The 11,681-nt window shown below is 35.6% G+C and overlaps 1 non-coding gene across 1 annotated transcript; it reads right to left on the bottom strand.

Annotated features, from left to right (window-relative positions):
- Positions 1–716: 716 nt before the first annotated feature.
- On the bottom strand, positions 717–823 carry LOC121213153 (small nucleolar RNA R71). Its single transcript, XR_005908523.1, has one exon. It is a non-coding gene; the product is annotated as a small nucleolar RNA R71 (small nucleolar RNA).
- Positions 824–11,681: the final 10,858 nt, after the last annotated feature.

Genomic DNA, 11,681 nt, shown 5'->3' with positions numbered 1-11,681 from the left:
CTTGCACAAACCTATGCGTTACAAGTTTTTGGCATCGTTGTCGGGGATTGTTAACTGTTGCCATAATCATCTTTTTTTTGTGAAATTATTTACTTCTAATTTGGTTTATGTCTAACGTTACTAACTTATTCTTTTTAATTTTGTGATTTTCTTTTCAGGTGTTTATGAGCATAGATCGAATTATCGATTTACTCCCTATAGACCCTGAAATTGAGTGAGCTTTCAGACAAAGAAGACATGAACGAACAGCTCAAAGACAAGTCAAGATGAACCTTGGAAATCAGAATCAAGACCAAGGTAATGAAGCCGATCATGTACGAAATCCCATCCTCATGGCCGATGATAGGGATCGATGCATTAGACAATATGCTGTGCCACTTTTCAGTGAGTTAAATCCAGGAATTAGAAGGCCAGATATTGAGGCAACCCAATTTGAATTGAAGCCAGTGATGTTTCAAATGCTCTAGACGATGGGCCAATTCAATGGTATGCCCAAGGAAGATCCACATCTCTACCTTTGATTGTTTATGGAGGTGAGTGATTCATTCAAGATATCCGGTGTGACTGAAGATGCACTGAGGTTGAAGTTGTTTCCGTACTCGTTCTAAGATCAAGCACGAGCATAGGCCAATTCATTGCCACCAAGTTCCATATCTACATGGCAAGAATTAGCAGAGAGATTTTTGGTTAAGTATTTCTTGCCTAGCAAAATTGCTAAGTTAAGGAATAAGATCACAACTTTCCAACAATTGGATGACGAGTCTTTGTATGAGGTTTGAGAGCGATTCAAGGAGTTACTTCGTAAGTGTCCTCATCATGGGATTCCTCATTGTATCTAGTTAGAGACATTGTATAATTGTCTCAATACATATACAAGATTGATGGTAGATGCTTCTGCGAATGGTGCAATTTTGTCTAAGTCTTATAATGAGGCTTATGAGATCATCGAGAGGATTGAGAGCAATAACTATCAATGGCCAACAAATCGAACAGCTTTAGGAAGATGTGTAGCCAGAGTTCATGAAGTTAAAGCCCTCATTTCGTTATCAGCTTAAGTATCGTCTATTTGCTCTATGTTAGAACAATTTACCACTAATAGTGCTAATAATTTTGTAGCTCAGCCACCAAGTCTATTTGAAGTAGTTTCCTGTGTGTTCTGTAGGGAAGGTCATTCATTTGAGAATTGTCCATCAAATATCGAGTCAGTGTACTATGTGGGGAACCAACATCAAAATAAGAGTGGAAAAGGACCCCAATCCAACTTCTACAATCCGTCATGGTGTAATCATCCTAACTTTTCTTGGAGTAACCAAGGAAATGGATTGAATAACAACTTATTGCAGCATAGACCCAACCAATCTCAAGGGTTTAATCAGCAAGCTCTAAAACCACCTCAAGTTGAGGTATCAAACAGTTTGGAGAACTTCTTGAAAGCGTACATTGCAAAGAATGACGCTTTGATCCAAAGCTAAGCAGCAACATTGAAAAATTTGGAAAACCAAATGGGTCAGTTAGCTATAGATCTTCGTATTAGATATTAAGGAACCTTACCGAGCTATACTGAGAATCCAAGCAATTTGGGTAAAGAACATATCAAGGCTGTGGCATTGCGAAGTGGTAAAATCCTAGAACCCCAATTGATTGATGTCAAAGATAAGTCCGTTGAGAAGAATCAACCAACTATTGAAATTCCTACACCAAAAGAGTCAGAATCTACAAATACTGACAAGGTAAACCTAACTTAGTGAATCCAGATACTTTAACATCTTCTTTGGATGTAGATTTACCTACTCAGAACATTTATCTGATTCATCTGAAAGTTCCATCACCTCTATATCCGTAAAGATTGTAGCAACACAAGCAAAAACAAGAGGTGTAATTCAAGAAGTTTTTGGATGTTCTGAAGAAGTTACAAATCAATATTCCATTGGTGGAGGTTGTAGAACAAATGTTGAATTATGTAAAGTTTATTAAGGATATACTGTCTAAGAAGAAATGACTCAATGACTATGATACGGTTGCCTTGAAAAAGGAGTGCATTGTGTTCCTGCAGAACAAGCTGCCACTGAAATTTAAAGACCCAAGAAGCTTTACTATACCTTATAACATTAGTGAATCTTACTGTGATAAAGCTTTGTGTGATTTAGGAGCGAGTATCAACTTGATGCCTAAGTCTATTTGAAGATGCTAGGGATAGGTGAAGTAAGACTTACAACTGCAACGCTTTAGCTAGTAGATCTATCTTTAGCATACCCCGAGGGAAAGATTGAGGATGTTTTGGTAAGAGTCGATAAATTTATTTTTCTTACTGATTTCACTTTCTTAGATTTTGAAGCAAATAAGGAAGTTCCAATCATCCTTGGAAGACCTTTCTTAGCCATGGGAAGAACATTAATTGATGTGCATAAAGGTGAACTCACCATGCGAGTTCAAGACGATTAGGTAACCTTTAACATTCTTAAAGCGATTAAATTTCCCGATCCGGCAGAAGAGTGTTCAATATGGAAGAGATAGAAAGCTTGGTTTCTATGGAAAGCAATTTTAAAGAAAATCCATTAGAGAAAGCCTTAGATCTTGACCCTTTGGAGGACGAAGAAGGTGAAGAAAACATGGCTTTCATGGAAGCCAATCTGAGAAATTTTATTCAATCTACACAGTTTGAACCGTTAGAGTTAGAAGTTAGAGAATTTATGCAACCTAAGTTGTCAATTGAAGAACCACCTAAACTCGAACTAAAGGTATTTCCTTCCCATTTGAAATACATTTATTTAGGTGACTACTCCACTTTGCTTGTGATTATTTCAGCAGAACTGATGAAAGATCAAGAAAAGTAACTAATTGTTGTTCTAAAGAAATTTAAGACAACAATTGGTTGGATTATAGCTGATATTCGAGGTATAAGCCATTCTATTTGCATGCATAAAATTATTTTAGAAGAAGGTGTAAGAGCTCAAATTGATGGGCAAAGGAGGCTCGATCCTATTATGAAAGAAGTTGTAAGAAAGGAAGTGATCAAGTGGTTAGATGCAAGAATCATCTATCCTATTTCAGATAGTTCGTGGGTAAGTCTGGTTCAACGTGTACCAAAGAAAGGTGGAATCATGATTGTTAAAAATGAGCGCAACGAGCTGATTCTAATGAGAACTATTACTGGATGGAGAAGCTGTATTGATTACAGAAAATTGAATAAAGCCACTCAGAAGGACCATTTTCTGTTGTCTTTTATGGATCAGATGTTAGATCGACTGGCAGGTAATGAATTCTATTATTTTTTAGATGGCTATTCGGGATATAACCAAATAGTTGTAGCTCCGAAGGACCAACATAAAACAACCTTTACTTGTCCATACGGTATATTTGCTTTTAGGTAAATTCCGTTTGGTTTATGCAGTGCACCTGCAACATTTCAACGATGCATGATGGCAATATTCACTGATATGGTTGAAAATTTTGTTGAGGTTTTCATGGATGATTTTTTTGCTTTTGGTAACACTTATGATATTTGTTTGAGTAATTTGGCTAAGGTACTGAAGAGATGCAAAGAGATGAATCTTGTCCTTAACTAGGAAAGATGCCATTTTATGGTTAAGGAAGAGATTGTCTTAGAGCATAAAATCTCAAAAGAGAGAAATTGAAGTCGATAAAGCAAAGGTAGACATAATTGAAAGATTATGGAGCCCGATTAGTGTGAAAGGAGTCAGAAGTTTCTTAGGCTATACCGGTTTTTATCGAAGGTTTATTAAAGATTTCTCAAAAATTTCTAAATCATTGTGTTTGTTGTTAGAGAAAGATACAGTGTTTGATTTCAACAAAGCATGTTTGGAAGCTTTTAAATATCTAAAAAAATGGTTAATCTCAGCCCTAATAATCGTTACACCTAATTGGAGCTCACCTTTTGAGTTGATGTATGATGCAAGTGATTAAGCCGTTGGAGTTGTGATGGGTCAAAAAAGAAACAAAGTGTTTCACCCTATTTACTATGCAAGTAGAACTTTGACGGAAGCCCAATTCAATTATATGGTAACTAAAAAGGAACTCTTTGTTATAGTTTTTGCTTTTGACAAATTCCGCTTATATCTTATAGGTACCAAAGTTACAGTATTTATTGACCATGCGACCATTAAATACTTGCTCACGAAGACAGATGCGAAATCGAGGCTAATTCATTGGATACTTTTACTCTAAGAATTTGACCTTGAGATCCAAGACAAAAAAGGTTTCAAAAATCAAATAGTTGATCATCTGTCGAGGTTGGAACAAAATAAGGTAACTCAATCATGTGTGCTTATCAACGAGAATTTCCCAAATGAACACTTATTTAAGGTAAATTGAATTCATGAAACACCTTGGTTTGCTGATTTTGCCAATTATCTTGTATGTCAAATAATTCCTCGAGAAATGACATACCAATAAAGGAAAAAAATCCCTTCATGATAGTCAATATTATTTTTTAGAGGATTTCTTTTTGTTTAAATAGAGTGCAGATAATATAATCCGAAAGTGTTTAGCTAAAAGTGAGATTGTTTAGATCTTGTATCATTGTCATTCATCTCCAAGTGGGGGACACTATGGTGGTTCACGTATTGCAGCAAAGATTTTGCAAGCATGTTTCTTTTGACCTACACTATTTAAAGATGCTTATGCCTATGTGAAGAACTGTGATAAATGCCAAAGGACTGAAAATATATCAAGGAGGAATGAGATGCCCTTGACAAAAATTTTGGAGATTGAATTATTTGATGTATGCGGCATTGAGTTCTTAGGCCCATTTCCTTCTTCGTATGGGAACAAATACATCTTAGTTGCTATGGAGTATGTATCCAAGTGGGTTAAAGATGAAGCATACCCTACAAATGATGCTAAAGTAGTCTTGTGATTCCTACATAAGCATGTGTTTACACAATTTGGGACACCAAGAGCTATTATCAGTGATGAAGGTTCTCACTTTGTGAACAAATGGCTTAAGTGGTTGCTTGAAAAATATAATGTGAAGCACAAGATTGCTACTTCCTATCATCGCCATTCTAATGGGCAAGTTGAAAGAGTGAACCATGAAATCAAAGGTATCCTTGAAAGGGTACTATGCCCTAGCAGAAAAGATTGGTCTCGAAGGCTCGATAATGCATTATGGGCCTATCAAAAAGCATTTAAGACACCGTTAGGAATGACTCCTTATCAGTTAGTCTTTGGAAAGGAATGTCATTTACCATTAGAGTTGGAGAATAGAGCTCACTGGGCTTTGAAGTAGTTAAACTTTGATCTTAAGCAAGCCGGTGAGAGAAGGATGTTACAACTTGATGAGTTGGAAGAGCTGCGGTTGTTTTCCTATGAGAATGCCAAAATGTGTAAAGAAAGATCAAAGAGATGGCATAATAGTCATATACAACCTCATGAGTTTAAAGAAGGTCAGAAGGTTTTGTTGTTTAATTCAAAGTTGAAGTTATTTCTTGGGAAGCTTAAATCCCAATGGAAAGGACCTTATACCATCTACTGAGTTTATCCTTATGGATCTATTGAATTATGCGATAATTATAAAGGTGCGTTTAAAGTTAATGGTCAACGTCTCAAACACTACTGGGATGGTGAAGTAAAGCGAGTTGAATCCTCGTTCAAATTAACAGACCCTTGAGTTTCATGAACTCATTTTGTAAATAAATAAATAATTAGAACTTATTTTCTTAACTTATTACGTTTAATTAATTATGTCTAAGGAGACTGGAACTTAAGCGGGATCGCTGTGAACCCCCAACCTTTCTTGGGAATTAATTTAATGTAATTTGTTAAGAAGAAATTTTCTAATTAAGATTTAAAATTTTTAAGTTTCATTTGTTTTGTTTAAATTTTAAATTTTTATGTTAATAAAGGGGGTCAAATTTGGCAAAAGTACTAATTAGTTTTTTTCTTGAGTAAGTTTATAAATATAGTGTGAGTTTGAAGCCCAAGACAACAAAAAGGAGGGAACAATCCATACTCTGCCGCCACTCCCATTACTTGCCACCCAAGTAACCCTAATGTAGCTAAATTTTCGCTACATGTTGCCCTAATTCTTCCCTATATAAACTCGTCTCCATTTTAATAATTTTCATATCCCTCAAAGCAATTTGGTTTACCTTTAAAAAATCCCTAAATCTCTCTTCTTCTTTTTTGTCAACCTCAAATCTTGAATGAAACCCTAGTTTTCTTCTTTTTTTTTGTCGAAACCATCTACTGCTACCGCAAGAAGATTGCTGAAGCGTCGTTGTTCCTACCGCAGAATCACCGTTGTTGCTGCCACAAATTGCCTTTGCTATCGCACGTTGTTGTCGCAATCGCACTATTCTTGTCATCGCAAGATTGTTGCCACAACAAGTCTTCACCACTTTTCCGATTTCTTTTTCCCCTTGTCCAGAAACTTTGCCAATTTTCAAGAAAATATACCATGTCTCATAAAAGAACTAGATCTACAAAGACTACTCCTGAAAACCCAATTTTGATCGATGAAGAAGTGAAAGAGAGATTTGATTCAATCTTCAAGAATCAACCTATGATGTTGGAAAAAGGTTTTGACATGAAGAGTAATGATTTGATGGTTGTTCCTATACCGATTAGAAAGAAAATCAATGGTCTCAAGTGGGAACAATTTTGTAATGCTCGTTCACTTCTCGATGATGAACTAGTTCAAGAATTCTATGCTAGTTTGACTATGCAAGATGCTACTGAGGTCATCGTTCGAAAGAAAAGGGTACCTCTTACTTCTAAGTCCATCAATGATTTGTTTAACTTACATGATGTTGAAAAAGATGAGTACTATCTTATGATGAGCAACATCAATTGGGATTTTCTTCAACAAGTGCTTGATGTTATGACAAATTCGGGATCCCAATGGATAATAAGAAAGTATGGGAACCATTCTTGACGAAGGGAATACCTAAAACCAGTAGCAAAGGTATGGTTTTATTTCATTTGCTACAATTTTATGCCTATCTCACATAGTTCCACCATCTCGATGAAACGGATGATCTTGTTATATGCAATCTTGACAGAAAAGTCCATTAATGTTGGGAAAATTATTCTCAAGGAGATTCATGATTGTGCTAAAAAGAAGACAAGAAGTGTTTATTTCCCATCATTAATCACTTTACTTTGCTTAAGGGCCCATGTTAAAACAAAAGCAAATTTGAAGGGGTGATATGTTCAATAGTGCATTACAAATCATGATCTTGAAAGGTTAGTAGAGAAGGTGCATGAGCTGAATCAAGGTGAGCAAGAAGAGCTAACTGAGCCAGATACTGAGGAGTCAACAAAGGAAACTAAAACTGAAGCTAATTCAGTTACAGACATTGAAAAAGAAGAGTCTAACAAGAAACCAAACAGTCCTAAACCAGTTGAAAGATCTGCAACCCTTGAACCAAAGGTTGAGCCAGAAGAAGAACCAATCAAGCTAAGTGTTGAACCTGAATCTGCAACTCTTATGCCAACTTTTGCAAGTGCTTCAAAGAAATCAGAGTTGTCAATTTTGATGGATATGTGCAAGTTCATGCATAATCAACAACAAACTTACTGGAAATATGAAAAATTAGAGATGACTCAATTCGAAATACTTTTAAGAATATCTCTAATACTTTTGTTCCTGAGTTCCCAAATGCTATCTTTGAGACATGGACAGAAGGTACTGACTATGCAAGCGGAGATGGAGCTGAAAAAGACAAGGGACATGAGTTAGAAAAATAAAATGGGGGATTCTTGTCTTGTTATTTATTTAATTATTTTTAGTTCTTTAGGAATTTCTTTCTTTCGTAATTAGGATTTAATTTCTGCAAAATAAAACATAACAAGCATGAATAAACTTAACACTTCTTTAGAAAGAAAAAGACTAAGTGATGTGGTAATGGGAATGAACATGTCTAAGATTGGGTTATTAGGAAAGACTTTGTATTTAAGCAGTCTTAATGACTCACCTCTCTTTCTTTACAACCTTACCTGGTGTTCAGTTTTCATTCATTACTTTGTTCTTGTAATGTGGACATTGCTTCTTTTTAAAAGGGATAAGGCAAATAAATTGCTCAAATTTTTAAAATTTTCAAGTATGTTTTAATCATTTCTTTCATAAGTATGTTTTAATAAATGAATGTTTAGAGACATTTTTTTTGTTAATAAGATAGTTTGTATGGAAGTATGAATGATGGTTTTATTTGAGTGAATGTATGTTATCATGAAGAATGGAATGCTTGTATGATCTTAGCCTTAGTAATATTTGCCATGAAAACTTAGTTCTCTTAAGACTAGACATGCATGAAGGTTTATATCTTTAGAATTGACTTAGTAACTTTCTTGAGGCGAAATCCTAGGGGACATAAAAATTTAAAACGATATAGGCACTATTTATTTGGATCGTTTGAGCCTTTTCAAGCCAACCCTATGATATTAGACCCCTGAAACTGTAATGTTGAGCTTAAAGGCCTGTTTATTGCAATGAACCTACATTATAAGCCACATTACCATCTTTTATAGTTATCCTAATTTTGTGAACCAATCTTAACTAAAGTTGTCTTGGTAATCAACATTTGAGGAAATTTTCAAAAAGATGTATGTGCTCATGCTTAAAAAAACAAAGGAAAAAAGACGAAAAGTTTGCTTAGTCTCCAAAAACGAAAAATGTATGAGCTTGAGTTCAAAATAAGTTTGGGGGTGTTCCAAAGGTTCACTTAAAGAAAAAGTTTGTATTTTGAGAAATCCAAGACAAAGTTAAAGGTTAAGATTTTGAAACCAAAATGTCTCATCTCTTAAAATCCGTACCTTTAAACGAGCCCCATTACAACCTTATAAAAGACCTATTGATTTGATGATTTTGTCACCTACATTAGTGGAGAGGAAGTACTAAGTTCAACATATGAAGATCATAAATAAGTCGTATAATTGTTTGCTTGATTGATAAAAATTATGTTGAATGAAGAATGTTATCTATGGCTGTGACATACATACAAACTATGATTCATGTTGGCATATTTTGAAACTTAGTATAAAATTCTATAAATGTTTGCATATGAATTACTTGCTAATAAAGAAGATCTATGAACATGAAGTTATTAATGCATGATTATGGGGCAAAGATTGATGCTGCTTACATAGTTAGCAATTTTGCCTTAGCAAGTCCTTTTTGCTGTGCATAAACATTACACGAGATGAGCAATGACTTAAGTTTGAGGGTGTGTAAACTAAAAAATATATAGGATTTTTCCTATGTAATTTAACCTTTTTACTTAAATTTGTTGTTAAAACTAAGTAATTGTTTAATAAATTAATGAAATATGTGAAAATATGAAATTAGGACATAGAAATTATTAAAATGTGATTTTATGCTTTATTATATAGTTTCATGCATAAAATTGCTTATTATATACTTATTTGGACATATTATATTTTTAAGACATAAAATGGGTCATGCATGATTAAATTAAAATAATAAAATATAAAATTATATTTAATAAATCATTTGAAATATTTCATTAATAATTTGGGTTGTAATTAATTATTTAAATTGGATAAAATTTATTCATTGGTCCTTTAACTTATTGATTTATTTTGGACAGGTCTGATAGCTTTGTTGGATTAAAAAAACCGTCCAAATTAGAGACCAAGTCAACCCAAATTCGGCTACACATGGCTATCCACTTAATGTAACGCCCCGAATTTTGGGCCTAAAAGTATTAGGTCTTAAGTATGGGAACAGTTAAGAAGCTGCTCTCAAATATTTAGCTGTGCAAGAAAGTGACACAATTGTTTATCTGTTTTAATGGTTAAGTGCTCTGGGAAGTGTCTGAGAAGTCTTGGGTTCAAACTTGAGCAAGTGTAAAAAGTTTTGTTTTTAGAGGAATCAGCACTATCTCTAGGCATTATTAGGCTTTTAAATAAATAAAGGAAGAACATGATAGAAGAGAGCTTGCTAGCCCAGGGGATAAGTGGCGTGTTACTATTGTCCGAGGTTTGGAGTTCGAGCACCTGCGCCAACATTGGATCTATTTTTATTGATTGCACATGGAAAAGTTGTGTTTGACCGAACTTCTAAGTGGTTGAGTTGTGGGGGGATGGTTGTGGCCAAATTTTAAGGGATTATTAAGAAAAATTCGGTTGTTGGGGATTTGGGAGTGTTTTGAGGAGAAAAATAATGGAATTTAAGGATATGGAAGTGTTAGTGTCGAACTTGAACTCTGGTTCCTCAAGAGTTCAAATTTGAGTGGTTTTTCTCTCCATGTTGTTTTGTTTTTCTACCGACTATTCCCCTCCCCAACTCTTTCATTTTCATGGATTGTTTTTGTTTAATTTTTGGACTCCTTATACTCTTTCTTCTAGTGTCGAATTATCATCTTCATGTAGAACTGCTGTTGTGTTTAACCTTTCATTGATTTTTGGTAAGTATTCATCCCTTCACTGCTAGGTTATTTGAAGATTAGTTTTTAACAGGATGGTTATTTGATCAGGAGGCGGCCAAGGGACTGAGGATCGTTGTTGATGCGTTAGAGGAGAGGAATTGTTTCTCTGTTATTGGATAATGGTATGAATAGTCCCACTGGGAGTTGGATAACTTGTTTTACGCTATGATTAACTTTCCTGTGTGGTGACTAATGGAATGGTTTTTTGATCAAATATTAGGTAACTAGGGTGCTGGCATGGGGTTAGGTAGCAAAAATAGGCCAAGTGTGTAAACACTGCCCAAACTATAGGTCGACAAAAAGCTGAAAAATGTATCTTTGATGCCACACGAGCATACGCTCGCCCGTGTCATAATTCGAATGCAAAACCGTGGGCGTTTGATCGTAGAGGCCATCATGAGCGATATGGGCTTAGGCCATTAGGCCACGTTGGCCCGAAATAGGCCGTCTGGGCCCCAGGGCTCGTGGGCCCCACATGGGAAAACCACACGGACGTGTGGAGATTGTTGGCCTAGGCTGTATAGTTTACACGACCAAGGCCATTTTTTGGGGGCTTCGTAGGCCACACGGGCTGTAGGCCCACATGCCACTGTTTGATTATTAAGGTTGCATGGGTCGCCCGAGATGACTGTGGACCTACTGTTGGGCCAGTAGGTATACCCAGACTCCAATTTGATGAAATAACTATTTTGCCCTTGTGTGGTAAAATGACTGAAATGCCCCTACATGATAAATTGATTATTTTGCCCCTATATGAGGTATTTATATATATGTACATGTATGACTGTATTTTTGCTTGCTATTAAAACTGTAATGGGTACATGTATGACTTTATGATATGACATGACATGACTGTATGATGCATTGCATGGGGATGGGTTTATTATGATTGGAGGAAGTGTACTGTACTAGCCGCTTTGCTGCAAATCACTGATGGCTTTAAGCCTATTATACTGGTAGCTCTGTTGCAAATACTATTAGTGCCGCAACCGGTGCTAATTCTAGTGTGTAGGGATGGGTGGGTTGATTATATCCCCACATGGAGTGTAGGGTTGGACGGAGATGGTGTGTAGAGGCTAGATGGGTAGGACTCGCATACTGTTTACTGTTACCACACTATTTACTATTACTACACTGTTTACTTTACTGTAATGGGCCAATGCCCGAATACATGACTATTTCTGTATTTAGATGGGCTAAAGCCCAAACTAATATTGTCACGGTTACTGATATGGGCTTAGGCCTAGATTGTTTTTTCTCACTATATGTTTG

The sequence above is a fragment of the Gossypium hirsutum genome, chromosome A13, assembly GCF_007990345.1.
Source record: "Gossypium hirsutum isolate 1008001.06 chromosome A13, Gossypium_hirsutum_v2.1, whole genome shotgun sequence".
Lineage (NCBI taxonomy): Eukaryota > Viridiplantae > Streptophyta > Magnoliopsida > Malvales > Malvaceae > Gossypium > Gossypium hirsutum.
The sequence above is the reverse complement of the archived record's forward strand: the minus strand, read 5'-3'. Positions and strand labels throughout refer to the sequence as shown.